Raw genomic sequence first — 16,919 nt, forward strand, 5'->3', positions numbered from 1 at the left:
AGGGATGGACATTCAGAACAGAGCAAGAGACTGAAGAAGCCATGGTGAGAGCAACAGCTGAGCTCCATTTACATGCAAGGCAGAGTGCCAACATAGCTGCTAGACTCAGGGCGCACCTTGCTGTCACCGACACTGCTAAGAGCCAGGCTGAAGACAAAATCAGATCTTTAGAAAAGAGCATTACTTTGCTCACCCAAGAGAAAGATGCTGAGATCAAGCGTCTGCAAGAAGACATGACGCGTCTTGAGGGTGAGAAAACGTAGCTTGAAGGTACTGATGTCTTTGTGGAGAAGGCTATGGAGAGCGTAGTCACTCTAAATTCCATCATGCAGCTGGAGCTTGATACTCTGAATGATGATAGACTGCACGGCTGGAAAGAAGAGAAGAAATTGGTGTATCAAAATGGGTTTGCAGATGGTTTTGAAGAGTGGTGTTCCGGGTTCATAGAAAATGTCCCAGAATACACCTTCTCCAAGTTTGATGAAGATATCCAGAAGTGGGTGAATGATTTCATAATCAGGGCTGCAGACTCTATCAAGAATAAAAGGATTGTCATAGGCCTGGAAGAGGACGACGCGTCCCCTGCGCCTTCTCCAATTCAGGCCCAGCCTCCACCTTCTCCTTCAAAAGACCAGGGCAAACCTCAGGATACGCCTCCTGCTTAGGACACGTCTTATGTTTATTATGAACTTTATCTGAACTATCTCAAGGGTGTAGGTCCCTTTAAGCCCTGCAAGCAGTAAGCTTATTACTGTGTATGTGTTGGATGATGCACTTTAAATTTTTCTTAATTTTCTAATCTTTATATCTTTTAAATATTTTTATCATGTGGGCTTGTTCTCATAGATGGACGCGTCAACCTTTTATTTTTTAGAAGACAAGAACGTTGAAGTGTGGCAATTATTATATAAAATACCAGATTGGGCGCGTCATATTACTGGACGCGTCCTTTCTTTATATCAAATATCATCCGCTCCCATGTTGCTTTCTCTAATGAATTATGTAGTGGACGCTTATCTTTTTCGAGGGAAAAAATTACTTCATATTATTAACTCCATTTCAAAAATGTTAAAAGTGGAGCATTACCACAAGAGGGCGCGTCCTATGAAGAGGAGCATCAACCTCTGCCATGGGCGCGTCCTATGTAACGTGAGACGCATCGTGTCAAGGTAAAAAATATTTCAAATGACATACAATTTTAAATGATCATAGCTTTTATTGAATAATGTGCTCTAGTGTTAAAAGTGTACCAGTCCCATGGCTACTATGCTCTGTGGGGAACTTATTCGAAAATACGATCCTCCAACTAGTTCTAACGTAAGTTGTACATGCACTACCCCCTATGCTAGGAGGAATTTTATTGTTTCTAGCCTATAATATGGGCACAGCCCTAAATATATAATTGAAAGTGAAAACATGATATGTAAGGGGCCAAAGCCGCACCTTACTGATAATACTTTCGTAGATGCTCCGCATTCCATGCTCGCGGAACCAACTTCCCTTCCATGTCCTCAAGGTGATAAGTACCCTTCCACAAAATTACTTTTATCTTGTATGGTCCTTCCCAATTAGCTCAAAATACTCCATGTTGGGGATTCTTTATGTTTAGCATTACCTTCCTGAGCACCAGATCTCCTATCTTCAGCAGCTGTCCATTTACCTTCTTATTATAATACCTTGCAGCACGCTGTTGATATGCCGTGAGCCTCAACTGAGAATTTTCCCTTGCTTCTTCCAAGAGATCTAAATGAAGCTTTTGGTTGACTTCTGCATTTTCCTCCGTGTAACGATCTCTACGAAGCGACCCTGAGCCAACCTCCACAGGGACCATAGCTTCATACCCTTAAGTCAGCATAAATGGAGTTTCCCCCGTAGTAGATCTCGGAGTAGTGTATATATATGTACATTTATATATATATATATATATATATATATATATATATATATATATACACGCAAACGTACTACACGAAAACCCAACCGCCGCCTGACATCCCGGAAAAATGATAAAAGTTGTACATCAAAATCATTTATCAAGCTTATCCTGTCAAAATAAGGGTCTTACCCAAACATAATCTTGGGGCCTTGTAACCAACAACACCCTGGAGTTAAGGGCCACAAATCATAGAAAATGTGTAGAACTTTTCCTAAGATTGAAAATTCAAGGGGCATACCCCAACAAAACCCCGGGGCCTTGTAACCAACATCCCAGAGTTAGGGGCCACAAATCAAAGAAAAAGTGCATAATTTTTACTAAGATACAAAAATCAAGGGGCCTACCCAAACACAACCGGCCTTCTAACCAGCAACACCCCGGAGTTAGGGGCCACAAATCAAAGAAAAAGGCATCATTTTTCCTAACTTACAAAAATTAAGGGGTCTCCCCAAACATAACTACGGGCTACGAAACTACTCCCCTATCCGGAAACCCGCATAACGGAGTGGGAGATAAATGATAGGGCATAATATAATTAGGCCTAAGAAATACTATAAAAGCCCAAGGTAAGAGGACCCCAGGCCCAAATGGTGATGGTCTGCGGGTACGTGGCAGCCAAGCAGGATCTCAACAGTGCCCTATTACCCAAAATAGCATGACAACATCCCAACCAACCACGTGTCAAAACCTTAGGTTATCCCACCAAAAAAGGGACAGTTGGGCTCCGACGCTCATCTGGATCGTTCAATCATTCACCAACCAAGATTCATCAATGGCTAGGATCAAGAGGTACAAACCCCCCAAATCCTAAAGTTGGGAGCCGATAAAAGGCCCCAAAAAAGGGTTTTGGGGGTTACCACTACTTTCTTGCTCTCTACACAAATACACACACCACTGCAATATATTTGAATGGCTCATTTCTTCTTCTTCTTCTTTTTCTTGAAGAAACCTCATTCATATTCTTATGCCAGAGTTGTCGCGGGGACGACACCCCCCTCCGGTTCTGTTTTGCAGAACCCCCCTTTACAGCTTAACCCCACGCCATCATTCATGTGTGGACGGAGCTCGAGCTCGGGTAAGGAGTGGAGAAGATCTGGGAAAGAAACAGGGTTATCAATACTCTTAGCAATATCTTACATTCAATATACTCACTGAAAATCAGTTAACTTATTCTCACATCGGTGATGAATCGGGGGACAATCCATTATGTTCTTCTCTTTGCAGGATGATCAAAGAGATATTGAACAATAATTGTCCAGGAAGAAAACTGGTTCCAACACTAAGTATATTATATATCTATTTATATATTTAGTGTAAAGCATGATCTACATGAGTTGCATGGTTGTAAATTGTGTCATTTTGACACTAAAATAATTTAAAAGTCACACCATTTTAGTGTTACAGGTTGAAAATGGTATTAATTACATCTTCACTCAATATCTATGTACAAATTTAATTAAATATTTTTTTGTGGTGAATAATATTTTTGTTATTTTATACTTTAAACATTCAGTTTACTAGGTTTATATTATCTTTTCAAATTAATTTTAAAGTTTAAAATATTTTATAATCAATATAAATCATGTCAAACAAAGAATTATTAACTAACTAATAATTAATTTTAAAATAACTAAATTAGACTTATTTTCACTTTGATAAATGACAGTAAAACCTCCATAAATAATAATTTGATAAATGAATAATTTTGTTTAATGAATACTTTTTTGTTTAATGTATTTTTTATCTTGATAAATGAATAATCTCGATTAATGAATAAAATATTTTGATCCAAATGTTATTAGTAAGTTATATTTTCTTTAATCAAATTATAATGTTCAAAGTAAAACAAATATGTAAAGGAATTTGACAAACAGACTCAAGATTTGTAAACGACCATAAAAAAGAATCATGACTCATATTTCAATCAATTTTATCTAAAATTTGGACCCAATAAAACCATAACAGTTCAATTTATTGCAGACAAACAAGAAAATAAATTTTGCTAAAATCTAGAGTTTGAGATCTAAATTCAGCTCTTCATCTTCATCGGTAGCTGCACTTGCTCCAATATTGTTTTCTGTGGAGGCAGAAGAATCTCCAAAGAAATCTCTAACTCCAACAAGCATGGTACTTGTGGCTGCAGGAGGAGCCGAAATAGTAGGGTTTGGTTTGGTCCCCATCTTGGCATAAAACTCTGTCGGGAGACGCCAAGTATTGGTGGAAGAACTGGATGATTCCATTGACATATAATAAGGTGAGTTGTTATAAGTCATTGAATATCTACTCATTACCTGTCAGAAGTTATTGTGTACAGCCACTCCTGGATAGTTAGGATAGCTTGCATAATAATTAGCATAATTGATAGGGTAGGGGTAGGGCAGGTAAGAAACAGGAATTTTAGCCTGCTTAGCCGCAGCCCTTTGCCTCTTGTGCCCATTTTTGTGTCCTCCAAGGGCCATTGGTGAAGAGAAGGTTTTGTCCCAGTAACCATAAGGATACATATTTTTTTCTTTTTTCTCTTTAGGTTCCTGGTCATTTATTGGTTGTTGAAGTTGTGGTGTGCATCTGTTATTGGTTGGTTTTATAGAAAAACAAAATATACACACGCACACTCTTGTATGTATATTACTTGAGAGAAGATAAACAAAAAAACTGCAAAAGTCTATCAACGTGAACGGTACAATACAGAATATAAAGATGATGTCCACACGGATAGGAACTACCCTGAACAACACTCCTAATACAACTCTACTGCTCCTATTTTATTGCAATGACTGAAAGACTAAATCAGATAATCCTAACAACTATATTTATTTAATAAAACATGTTTAGATTAAATATCCAACACATGCCCCCCTAATCTAAACATTTTCACCAGCTTGCAGAACTTGGCGTAAATGCAGCAAGATTCTCAACTCCAATCTTCTTTCTCATTTCTTCAAACTTAACTCGACCCAAAGCTTTAGTTAAAATATCTGCTCTCTGCTCTAGTGTCACAACATACTTAACCACCAGCTTACCATGTTCAATGCATTCGTGAATGAAATGAAATCGGACATCTATGTGTTTGCTTCTTCCATGCAAAACCGGGTTTTTCATGAGTTCTATTGCCGATTTATTATCAACATAAAGCACTACAGGTCCAAGTCATCGTCCCAGAATTTCTTCCAATAATCCTTGAATCCATATGCTTTGACAGGCGGCCGTAGTAGCCGACATGTACTCGGCTTCACAAGAAGATAGAGCTACCACCCTCTGTTTCTGTGATGCCCATGATATCAAGCTTTTGTTCAAGTAAAAGCACATCCCCCCAGTACTTCTTCTATCAATCACATCACCTGCTAAAGCACTATCGGAGAATCCATACAACATATTTCTGTTCTTCTCATTCGCATACACTAAGCCGTAATGGACAGTACCCTTCACGTACCTTAATATATGTTTCACAACTTGCTGGTGTTTTTCCGTGGGATTTTGCATAAACCTGCTCACTACACCCACGGCGTATGAAATATCCGGGCGAGTGTGAGTTAAGTAGCGTAAACTCCCCACAATGCATCTGTATTCAGTTGCATCTACCAATCTGCCCCCCTCATCCTTGTCCAATTGAAGTTTATATTCCATTGGGCACTTTGTTGAGTTGCAACCCAATATATTAGCTTTTTCCAGCAATTTAATAGCATATGCATACTGCTTAAGAGTGGTGAACAGGCCTCCTTGATGCACTTCTATACCAAGATAAAAGGACAACAACCCCAAATTGCTCATCTCAAATTGTCTGTTCATTTGAATCTTAAAATCTTCGATTTCATGCTTATTAGAGCCAGTCACCAAGAGATCGTCTACGTATACACCCACTATAATTATATTCCCATTTACTGATCTTGTGTACACTGCTTGCTCGTGTAAACATTTTTTAAAACCCAATTTACATAAACATTTGTCAAGTCGTTCATTCCAGGCCCGGGGTGCTTGATGTAGCCCGTATAAAGCCTTTATCAGCCTACAAACCTTATTTTCTTCCCCTTCTTTCACAAACCCTTCAGGCTGCATAACGTATACCTCTTCATGAAGCTCCCCATTCAAAAATGCGGATTTAACGTCAAGATGGTGTACTACCCATCCCTCCTTGGCCGAAAGAGCTAACAACAATCTAACAGTATCCAGTCGGGCCACCGGAGCAAAAACCTCGTCGTAGTCTATTCCCTTACGCTGAACATAACCCTTCGCGACAAGACGCGCCTTACATTTTATCACATTCCCTTCTGGATCCCTTTTTTGTTTATATACCCATTTCAAACCAATGGGCTTATGTCCTGCTGGAAGATCAGTAAGGACCCAAGTGTTATTCTTTTCTATTGTTTCAAACTCCAGTTTCATAGCCTCGTCCCACTCTCTTTCACCCGCTGATTCCTTGAAACATATTGGCCCTTCAATCTTTAGCAGCATCAGTTAATCAATCAACTCTACTATCTCAGTTTTATTATAAATATCATTCAGTGATCTGAATCGCTTTGATGTACTATTTTCTGCAGATGAGGCCTCTGTGACTTGAGTTGTTGAGGTTTCGCTGGGTACACCACTTGTTGTAGTTGACATTTCTGCATTACTCCTTTGTGAAATGAATGGTGAGACTGATGATTGCATAGGTGTTGCAGGCTCCTGGTCTGCATCTTGCACAGAATCTTCAACTTCTGGGAAGCTGGGCATCTCGACATAATTACCTGGAATGATCACCTCCTTTTCTTCTCCTTGATCCCATGCCTAGAAAATATTTTCTTGAATCACCACATCCCGACTTACATGTACTCTTCCAGTTTTGGGGTCAAACAGTCGATTTCCTTTTGTTCCTGGTTCTTTACCCAGGTACACTACCAGTTTACCACGATCATCTAGCTTCTTAATGTGTACAGCAGGAACTTTCATATAAGCCGTACTTCCAAATACTTTCATGTGTCTCAGATTTGGTTTATCTCCACTCCACGCCTCATATGGTGTTCTCCCATTTAAGATACGGGTTGGCAATCGATTTAGGATATAAACCAAGTGGTGTACTGCCTCCCCCCATAGAAATGCTGGTAGTTTTGCCTCCTTTAACAAACTTCTAGTTATTGCAACAACAGTACGATTCCTACGCTCCACCATCCCATTTTGTTGTGGGGTGTATGGCGCAGTATAGTGCCTCTGAATCCCTGCCTGCTCACAATACACATTAAAATCATTTGAACAAAATTCTCCTCCCCGATCCGTTCTCAAAATCTTTATCTTATTTTCAGTTCCATTTTCCACGAACGCCTTGAATTTTTTAAATATTTCAAATGCACTGCTTTTATCTTTCAACATATATACCCACATTTTCCTACTAAAATCATCGACAAATAGAAGAAAATATCGATTACCTCCGGGAGTCACGGGAGATATTGGCCCACAAATATCTGCATAAATGATCTCCAATGTCTTTCTCGAAATGAATTTAGCCTGCACTGGAAATGGTTTCCTGGACTGCTTCGATATAAGGCAACCATCACATCGTGTTAATGGCTACATTAACTTCGGGAGTCCATATGCCATCTTATCCTTGGACATGAGTTCTAACGCCTGGAAATTAACATGGCCGAGTCGGGCGTGCCACAGCCAAGTATCCTCCTCCACTTTGGTGATAAAACACGCTGGTTTGCTCTCCTCAAGACTGATTTTATATAATCGGTTCTCTGTTCGTTTTACTTTCATTAGTAAACTGCCACTCCGCTCATACACCCACAGGTAATCATCCTCTAGTATTACTTTGTTTCCAATTTCTGAAAGTTGACCCAAGCTAATGATGTTGTTACACAAACTCGGAATATAATACACATCCGTTAGAGTTCTCTCTTCTCCGTTTTTGCACTGAAATGACACTGTTCCTTTTCCTTTTATTGATACAGTGGACCCATCCCCAAATTTTACATTTCCCGTAATTTGTTCGTCTAGTTCCTTGAATTTTCCACGCTGCCCAGTCATATGGTTGCTAGCGCCATTATCCAAATACCATATATGTGACTCCCTTTGTGCTCCTGTGTTTGCACGTAATTGTGGAATCATCATGTCTTCTGTCAACAATACAGAAAGAGTTTCTGACTTTCCGACTTCAGCTATCAGTAACGTTGGTTCATCCTCATATGTCTTGGAGAGGTTTACTTCCTTCGAGTTTGCCTCCCTTTCCCTGCGGGACCTGCGGCATTCTGCTGCAAAATGTCCAAGACCCTGGCAATTAAAACACCGCACTCTGCTCCTGTCCCGCACTGCACGATACCCTTCCTTTGCCCGATATTCTCCATTTCCTCGAGCCCCATCTCTGTTTGTTCTCTTTAGCCATTCATCATGCATCAACAATAGCTGACCCTCATTATTTTCCTTCTTCCTCCATTCCTCCTCGGTTAGAATAATTGTCCATGGCTAGTCTCAGTTCCCCCTTTCAGCCTCTCTTCGTGAGCTGTGAGTGACCCAATGACCTCTTCAACCGACATGGCCTCGAGATTCCCAAATTGCTCGATGGTCGATGCTATTTGCAGAAATTTTGAAGGAACCGCTCTTAGAAGTTTTTTAACCACATAAGCTTCCTCAACCGTTTCTCCCAATGCTCTAATATTGGTAACCAAGCTATTTAATTTCAGATAAAATTCATCCAGCTGCTCATTCTCCTTCATACGTATTGATTCAAATTCACATTTGAGTGTCTGTGCTTTAGCCATCTTGACCTTTTCAGCTCCCAAGGACATTGTTTTGATTGCATTCCAGGCCTCCATAGAAGTCTTCTTTTCTGCGATTGACAAAAGTATATCTTCTGGAATGCCTTGATAAATTACTGCCAAGGCACGCTTGTCCATCTTTTCGTCAATGGAAGCTTTAGGATCCTTTGGAGCGATAGCATCCCATACACCGTGAGCTTGCATGAACACCCTCATCTTTAAAGCCCAAGCAGTATAGTTTGATTTGGACAACATCGGATAGCTCAAGCCGAAAGATCCTTCCTTAGTCTTGTTATTGTCCATGATGGTGCACAAGAATCGTAGTTGTAAGCTCTGATACCAAGTATAGAAAACAAAATATACACACACACTCTTGTATGTATATTACTTGAGAGAAGATAAACAAAAAAACTGCAAAAGTCTATCAACTTGAACGGTACAATAGAGAATATAAAGATGATGTCCACACGGATAGGAACTACGCTGAACAACACTCATAATACAACTCTACTGCTTCTATTTTATTGCAATGACTGAAAGACTAAATCAGATAATCCTAACAACTATATTTATTTAATAAAACATGTTTAGATTAAATATCCAACAGGTTTTGGGGTTGGACAACATCATCACCTTCCTTTGTATCACCTTCCATCTCCAAAGGAAAGGCTTTGGAGGGCTGGGGCTGGGAGGAAGGAGATTGTTGGAAGTCTTTGGTGGTCATAATATAATGTACACTAGCACTATTCTACAGGAAGATGTGTATTGAAGTTATAAACTTTAGAAGAACTGAAGATTGCATGAACTATAAATATTGTACAAGAAAGTGTATCTCGGGCCAGATTATATTAATATTATTATTACTTTTCAGAAGATACAATATACTATCTTTTAATGTTTGTTTTATTTTATTCTGAGATTTTGTACCAATCCAGTCAACTTGGTATATTCTCTTAAAAACTTTTGGTTTTTCTTAAAAACATACTTTTTTCAAAGTAACTGTCCAATAAATATTATATAATTCAAAATGTTGTTCTTAAAAACAAAATATAAAAAATGCATAAATTTCTTTTTTGGAAAAGAAAAGTATATATTTGCATGATTACAATAATAAAAATATTTAATTTGGATACTTATTATACTACATTACTGTGATCTTAATTTTTTGCATTATCTTATATATATAGGAATTTACTGCATCCAGAACCATCTTATATGGAAAATTATTCCACTGTAAAATCAAATTTTAAATCAAGTAATTTTATCAAATTTTAATTGTTAATTTTTTTTTATATTTATTATTCTAGATTAGCATCGAATTTTATATTTTTTAAAAATAAAATTTTACAATTTGTGATGAGATTATATAATAAATACAATTGTTCTCCATCATTCTCCATATAAGATGGTTAAAGAGTAAATTCTTATATGTATATATATATCTCAAATACTACAATTATATAAGACTATATACACTACAACAAATCTGGCCATTTACGACGGCCAACTTACGACCGAAAAGAAATGTGCGTCAACTTACGACGGAAAAACTGTTTCGTCGTAATTATTTACGATGAGAAAAAATTATGTCGTAAGTTTAATATTTTATTATTAAAACTATCACTAGCTTTATAAAAAAAGGATTGAGGAAGATTTGTGGAAGAAGGACGTCATTAAACTTAGGACGGAATGTTATATCCGTCGTAAGTTAAATACCTTACAACGGAATTTCCGTCGTAATTAAGTATAACTTACGACGGAAATTCCATCGTAATTGTTCACACCAACCACAATAAATGCCATTTATACTAGCATTTGTTAGCCGTTCGAAAATAATATTTTTTTATAGAAACTTACGACGGAAATTACATTCCGTCGTAAGTTATCAAAGAGGGAAATTCAACTTTTCCCCCAAAATTTTGGCGATAAATTTGACTTTTTCCAAATTTTTGGCGGCCAATAATTTATGATAAATTCCTTCATAAATAAGCACATTATTTTTGATATTTCTAATTTTTTAAAATAGTTTTATTTCATAATCCAACCATATTAATGTCATCATTTATTTAAAACACCACATAAACACCAATTCAGGATTAAACACTAGTTAGTTGTACGAGTCAAACTCATACTTGACTGTTAAAATGGCAAACAAAATAAATTAATTTTAATATGAAATTTTGGTTATATCACTTATATATATATAATGACATCCATACAGTTGGATCGTTGAATTTTTTGTTTTTTAAATAATCGAAATACCAATTCAGGATTAAACATTAGTAAGCTGTACTATTCAAACTGATGTTTGACTGTTGAAAATGACAAACCAAATAAATTTATTTTGATATGAAATTTTTGTTATATCACTAAAATATATATCTATTGACATCCATACGGTTGGATCGGTGAAAAATATTTTTTAAATAATCGAAACAACAATTCAGGATTAAACACTAGTAGTTGTATAACTCAAATTGATGCTTGACTGTTAAAAATGGAAAACCAAATAAATTTATTTTGATATGAAATTTTGGTCATATCACTAATATATATATATCTATTTACATCAATATGGTTGGATCATTGAGAAATATTTTTAAAATAATCGAAACACAAATTCAGAAGTAAACACTAGTTAGCTGTACTAGTCAAACTCATGTTTGACTGTTAAAATGGCAAACCATATAAAATTATTGTGATTTGAAATTCTGGTTATATGACTTATATATATATCTATCGAAATACATATGGTTGGATCGTTGAGGAATATTTTTAAAATAATCGAAACACAAATTCAGAAGTAAACACTACTTAGCTATACTAGTCAAACTCATGCTTGACTGTTAAAATGGAAAACAAAATAAAATTATTTTGATATTAAATTTTGGTTATATGACTAATACATATATCTATTGACATCCATACGGTTGGATCGTTGAGAAATATTTTTAAAATTAACAAAACACCAATTCAGAAGTAAACACTAGTTAGCTATACTAGTCAAACTCATGTTTGACTGTTAAAATGGCAAACCAAATAAAATTATTGTGATATGAAATTTTGGTTATATCACTAATATATATCTATTGACCTCCATACTGTTGGATCGTTGAGAAATATTTTTAAAATAATCGAAACACAAATTCAGAAGTAAACAATAGTTAGATGCACTAGTCAAACTGATGCTTGACTGTTAAAATGGCAAACCAAATAAAATTATTGTGATATGAAATTTTGGTTATATCACTAATCTAATATATATTGACATCCATACGGTTGGATTGTTAAAAAATATCTTTATAATAATCGAAACATTAGGTCGGGATTTAACACTAGTTAGGTGTACAAGTCAAACTGATACTTGACTGTTAAAATGGCAAATCAAATAAAATTATTGTGATATGAATTTTTGGTTATATCACTAATATATGTATCTACTGACATCCATACAGTTGGATCGTTCAAAAATATATTTAAATAATCGAAACATCAACTCAGGATTAAACACTCGTTAGCTATACAAGTCAAACTGATGCTTGACTGTTAAAATGGCAACCCAAATAAAATTATTGTGATAAGAAATTTTGGTTATATCACTAATATATATCTATTGACATCCATATGGTTGGATCGTTGAAAAATATTTTTAAAATAATCGAAACACTAGGTCGGGATTAAACACTAGTAAGGTGTACAAGTCAAACTGATGCTTGACTGTTAAAATGACAAACCAAATAAAATTATTGTGATATGAAATTTTGGTTATATCACTAATATATATATATATATATATATATATATATATATATATATATCGATTGACATCCATACGGTTGGATCGTTGAGAAGTCTTTTTAAAATAATCAAAACAAAAATTCAGAAGTAAACACTTATGTGTATAAGTCAAACTCATGTTTGACTGTTAAAATGACAAACCAAATAAAATTAGTTTGATATAAAACTTTGGTTATATCACTAATACATACATCTATTGAGATCCATCTGGTTGAATCGTTGAAAAATATTTTTAAAATAATCGAAACTCAAATTTAGGACTAAACACTAGTTAGTTGTACTGGTCAAAGTCATGCTTGACTGTTAAGATGACAAACCAAATAAAATTATTTTGATATGAAATTTCGGTTATATCACTTATATATATATATATATTGACATCCGTATGGTTGGATCGTTGAAAAATATTTTTAAAATAATCGAAACACCAATTCAAGATTAAATACTACTTAGATATACTAGTCAAACTCATACTTCACTGTTAAAATAACAAACCAAATAAAATTAGTTTGATATGTAATTTTTATTATATCACTAATATATATATCTATTAAGATCCATATGGTTGAACCGTTGAAAAATATTTTTAAAATAATCGAAACTCAAATCATCAGTTACATACTACTTAATATTAGTTAAAAGATATTTATTATAACTTTAAGTAATATAAAAATATTAATGAAGATCGCATTAGTTGGAAAGCTGGTCATTTTATAAGATATATCTCTGGTTCTCTCTCACTCAGTCAACAAAGAAGGAAGCTGAAGGTTCAATTAGGGTTTGGATAACAAGTCCGGCTTTAAGATTAGAGTTCCAATTTATGGCTCAAGCTAAGGTAGCTTGATTCTCCCCCTCCCCCTCCCCCTCCCCCTCCCCTTTGTGTGACTCTCTCTGTGTGACCCTCTCTCTCTCTCCCTCTCTCTCTGGGTAATTGATTTTCTAAAGAATTTTGTGGTCTTGAGTGATTGATTTTTAGCTTTTTAGATATTTTATACGTCCCTCACTCAAAAGTCAATACACGATCATTGTGCCATGAAATTGGACCATTTAATTTATTTGGTTAATATAAGATAATTGAGATTGTTTATATTTGAATTCAAGATGGAGGAGTCATACTATGTCAGTAATTCTTCTAAAATTTTAAACCATTGAAAAAAAATCTTGATACTTAGAGTGATGTATATGCCTGTGTTGTTTGTGCGTGACTGTAATAGTAGAGCTGTCATTGACTCTCTCCTGTTTTCGATTATGAAGTGGTTCACTAAGAAAATCCTCTGTTAAGTGATTAGGCTTTAACCACTATATTGGATTCTTTATTTTAGTGTCAATTACTAATGATTGGATTCTGATTGATGTTTAAATTTTTTTACTGGAGTTTTATGATGATTGATGAATATGATGCAATTTAAGTGCCTCTAATTTACTGATTCTTTTTTTATTAGATACAGCTACTTCACTCTAAAGGTGTAAATACTGAATGTGCAGTAAACCAACTGTTCTGAAGGTGTGCCTTTCATTGCAAGATGTGCATTAATGGGTCTCTACGTGAGTGGGTAGTGTTGCGAGAGTGTGCACTAAACCAACTGTTAAACGCAGGAACTTCTCAAGTTTTGTGAGGAAGCTCGATACTTACGTAAGTACTCTAGATTCTTGAAACACTTATGTCCTTATTATATGTTTTGTTTTTAGTTTTGGAGTTTATCTAGTGTTGTTAGGAACTAATTTAAGTGACCTTTGTGAATTCCTGCACCAAAATAAAAAGTAACCAAATAATTAAATATAGAAACGGTTAGGAACTAATTAATTTATGAAATTCGGCAAAGTTTCTTTAGAAGACATAAATTATTTTTGTTAGAGTTAACATCAGACAACTGTTATAAATTTAATGTACAGATTTAGATGACCTTTAATTTTAAAGGGAGTTAAATATTATCGAGCTCCAACCCTCCAAAATCTTTTTTATGTAGATTTCCTTTGAAGGTAGTAGGCTCTTTTACTGGTATTTTTGCATAAAAATTTTCAAGGGATCCATGTTTCGTATTAACTTCTACTCCTTATATCAGATGGGAAAAGCAAAAAATCCTGTTTCAGGAGGAGCTAGTTGCGGAGTCTACAGAACTTCTTGATTATCATGAGGTATGTTTTATCATGTTTCACTTCTTAAATACTTGTATGATGATATCATATGGAACTGAATGTGGTTAAGACTAAGAAATTATGTCTAGTTGGAAGTTATTTTAGATACATGTATACATGTACAACATTATACCTTGTTTTGTAAACCAGAAACTGTAATACCTATTATTTGCATTGATCAGAAGATGGTCAAGGCAAGTATATGTTGCTGTAGTTCTTTCGGAAAATGAAATTTGTGTGCCTTCTTAGTAACTATGTTGTTATTTTAGATTTTAGAAGAGGTAGGAGAAAATGTTGCTGTCGTAATGATTTCTGCCGATGGATCATGGTAAGCAGCAACTGAAAGCAATGATCAAAGGGACCATAACACCTCAATTGATGTTCCAGAAGTCCTATCACAGTAAAAAAATGCACCGCAAATGACGCCCCTGATATAATGGATCTTTCTGATGGGTACTATTTCAGGATCTGCTCCAACAAATTCTATGTTATCTCCGGTGTTGACTGATGCCATATCTCCTGCTTTAATATCAAGATAATAAATAGTATGCCATCTTATTGCTATGTAGGAAGTAGGATGGTTTATACTCTTTTGTGTGGTCGAATAGGACTTTTGAGTGTATTTATGTAAACAATGATATTTTTATATTTTGGTTTAATCAAGTGGATTGCATGTTATAAAATATTTTCAGATTTGAAATTGGTGTTGGTTTGCGCTATAGTGTTTGACAGATTAACGATTTTATTTAAAAGCCAAAAATGCCCAGAAACCTGAAAAAAAAACAGATTGATGATTTTAAAATTTTTGGGTTACCGGGTTATTTACGACGGTTGTTCATCACCTATTCCGTCGTAAATAGGTCCCAATTCCTAACTTGTGACGAAATTTTAATTTGTGACCAAAAATTGAACTTCCGACAAAAAATTATTTTGTGACGAAAAATTAAACTTCCGACGAAATTTTATTTTCCGACGAAAATTGAATTTCCAACAAAATTTTATTTTGTGACGAAAAATGAACTTACTAATCGACCAAAAACGACAAAATATTTTCGTCGTAAATGCCTCAATTATGACAATTTCAGTTCAAAAAAACCGTCGTAAATGACCTGATTTCTTGTAGTGATACCAGGATTTGCAATGTCTTGTGTATCTCAAACACTGCAAATTTGGCCCAAATTTTTTACCCAACCCAATTCAATATAAGTTAAAATGGAAGACGACCTTAACCAAGTCATCTACCTCCACTCAAAGATAAGAATAAGCCGTCGCCAATGCCAATGGTATACTCTCTCGTCAGACTCGGACCACCTCCACTCTAAACCGTCGCCAAAATGGAAGACGGCCTTAACCAAATCATCTATGGGTATAAGTACTAAGGATCAGAAGCGGGTTGTAATAAGGTCAAACCAAAACCAACCAATTACCCGCGGATATTAAAGTAGTTGAACCGGAACCGCAAACCACATTTCGGTTTAAGTTTGGGTCGGTTAAGTATCAATTCGGTTTATGCAGATCATGTGGTTTAACCCAAACCGTGATCACCCTTATTGCATTCTGCAATTAAAAAGGTATAAAAGAATATATATAATAATTTAAAAATTGGAATGACATCAAAATAAGATATTAATTGACTGTTTCTAAGCTTTGTTTTCGACGACACCTTGTGTTCTATAACTAAAAATTATAATAGCGGATATATAATAATTTTAAAATTGCAATATAGTCAATATAATATATTTATTGGCAGTTTTTTGGTGTCGTCGTCGATGACGGGTCGTATTTTGCAACTAAAATGGTATGAAAGATGACAAATAATTTTGAAATTGAAATAAAATCAAAAAAGAAGATTTTTTTATTAACGGTTTCTCGGCGTCGTCGATTTTGCAACTAAAAATGTATAATAGAAGATATAAAATAATTTTGAAATGGGAATAAAATTAATATAAGATATTTATTGACAGTTTGGTCGACGGCTTGCATTCTGAAATTTAAAATTTAAATGAAAATTGAAATAAGATATAAATTGACTGTTTCTTGGCTTCGTTTTTTGATGCCGCCGCGTATTTTATAACTAAAACGTAGAAGAGAGTATATACAATATCTTTAAAATTGGAATAATATCAAAATAAAATATTTATTAGAAGTTACTCAAAGAAGATGCCTTGTATTCTGTAACTAAAGTTAAAAATAAAGGATATACAATAATTTTGAAATTAGAATAAAATTAAAATAAGATATTAATCGACTAATTCTCGTATGCATTTTCTATAACCTATTGTATTCAATAACCAAAAAGTATAATATAGATCATGTATGGT

General features: G+C 34.9%; 1 long non-coding RNA gene across 1 annotated transcript; it reads left to right on the forward strand.

The window, feature by feature from the left end:
• Nucleotides 1–13,934: 13,934 nt before the first annotated feature.
• Nucleotides 13,935–15,252, forward strand: LOC141705843 (uncharacterized). The gene is made up of 3 exons (XR_012568503.1): nucleotides 13,935–14,095; nucleotides 14,526–14,598; nucleotides 14,868–15,252. It is a non-coding gene; the product is annotated as an uncharacterized LOC141705843 (long non-coding RNA).
• The last annotated feature ends 1,667 nt before the right edge of the window (nucleotides 15,253–16,919 follow it).

The sequence above is a fragment of the Apium graveolens genome, chromosome 2 (genome assembly GCF_009905375.1).
Source record: "Apium graveolens cultivar Ventura chromosome 2, ASM990537v1, whole genome shotgun sequence".
Lineage (NCBI taxonomy): Eukaryota > Viridiplantae > Streptophyta > Magnoliopsida > Apiales > Apiaceae > Apium > Apium graveolens.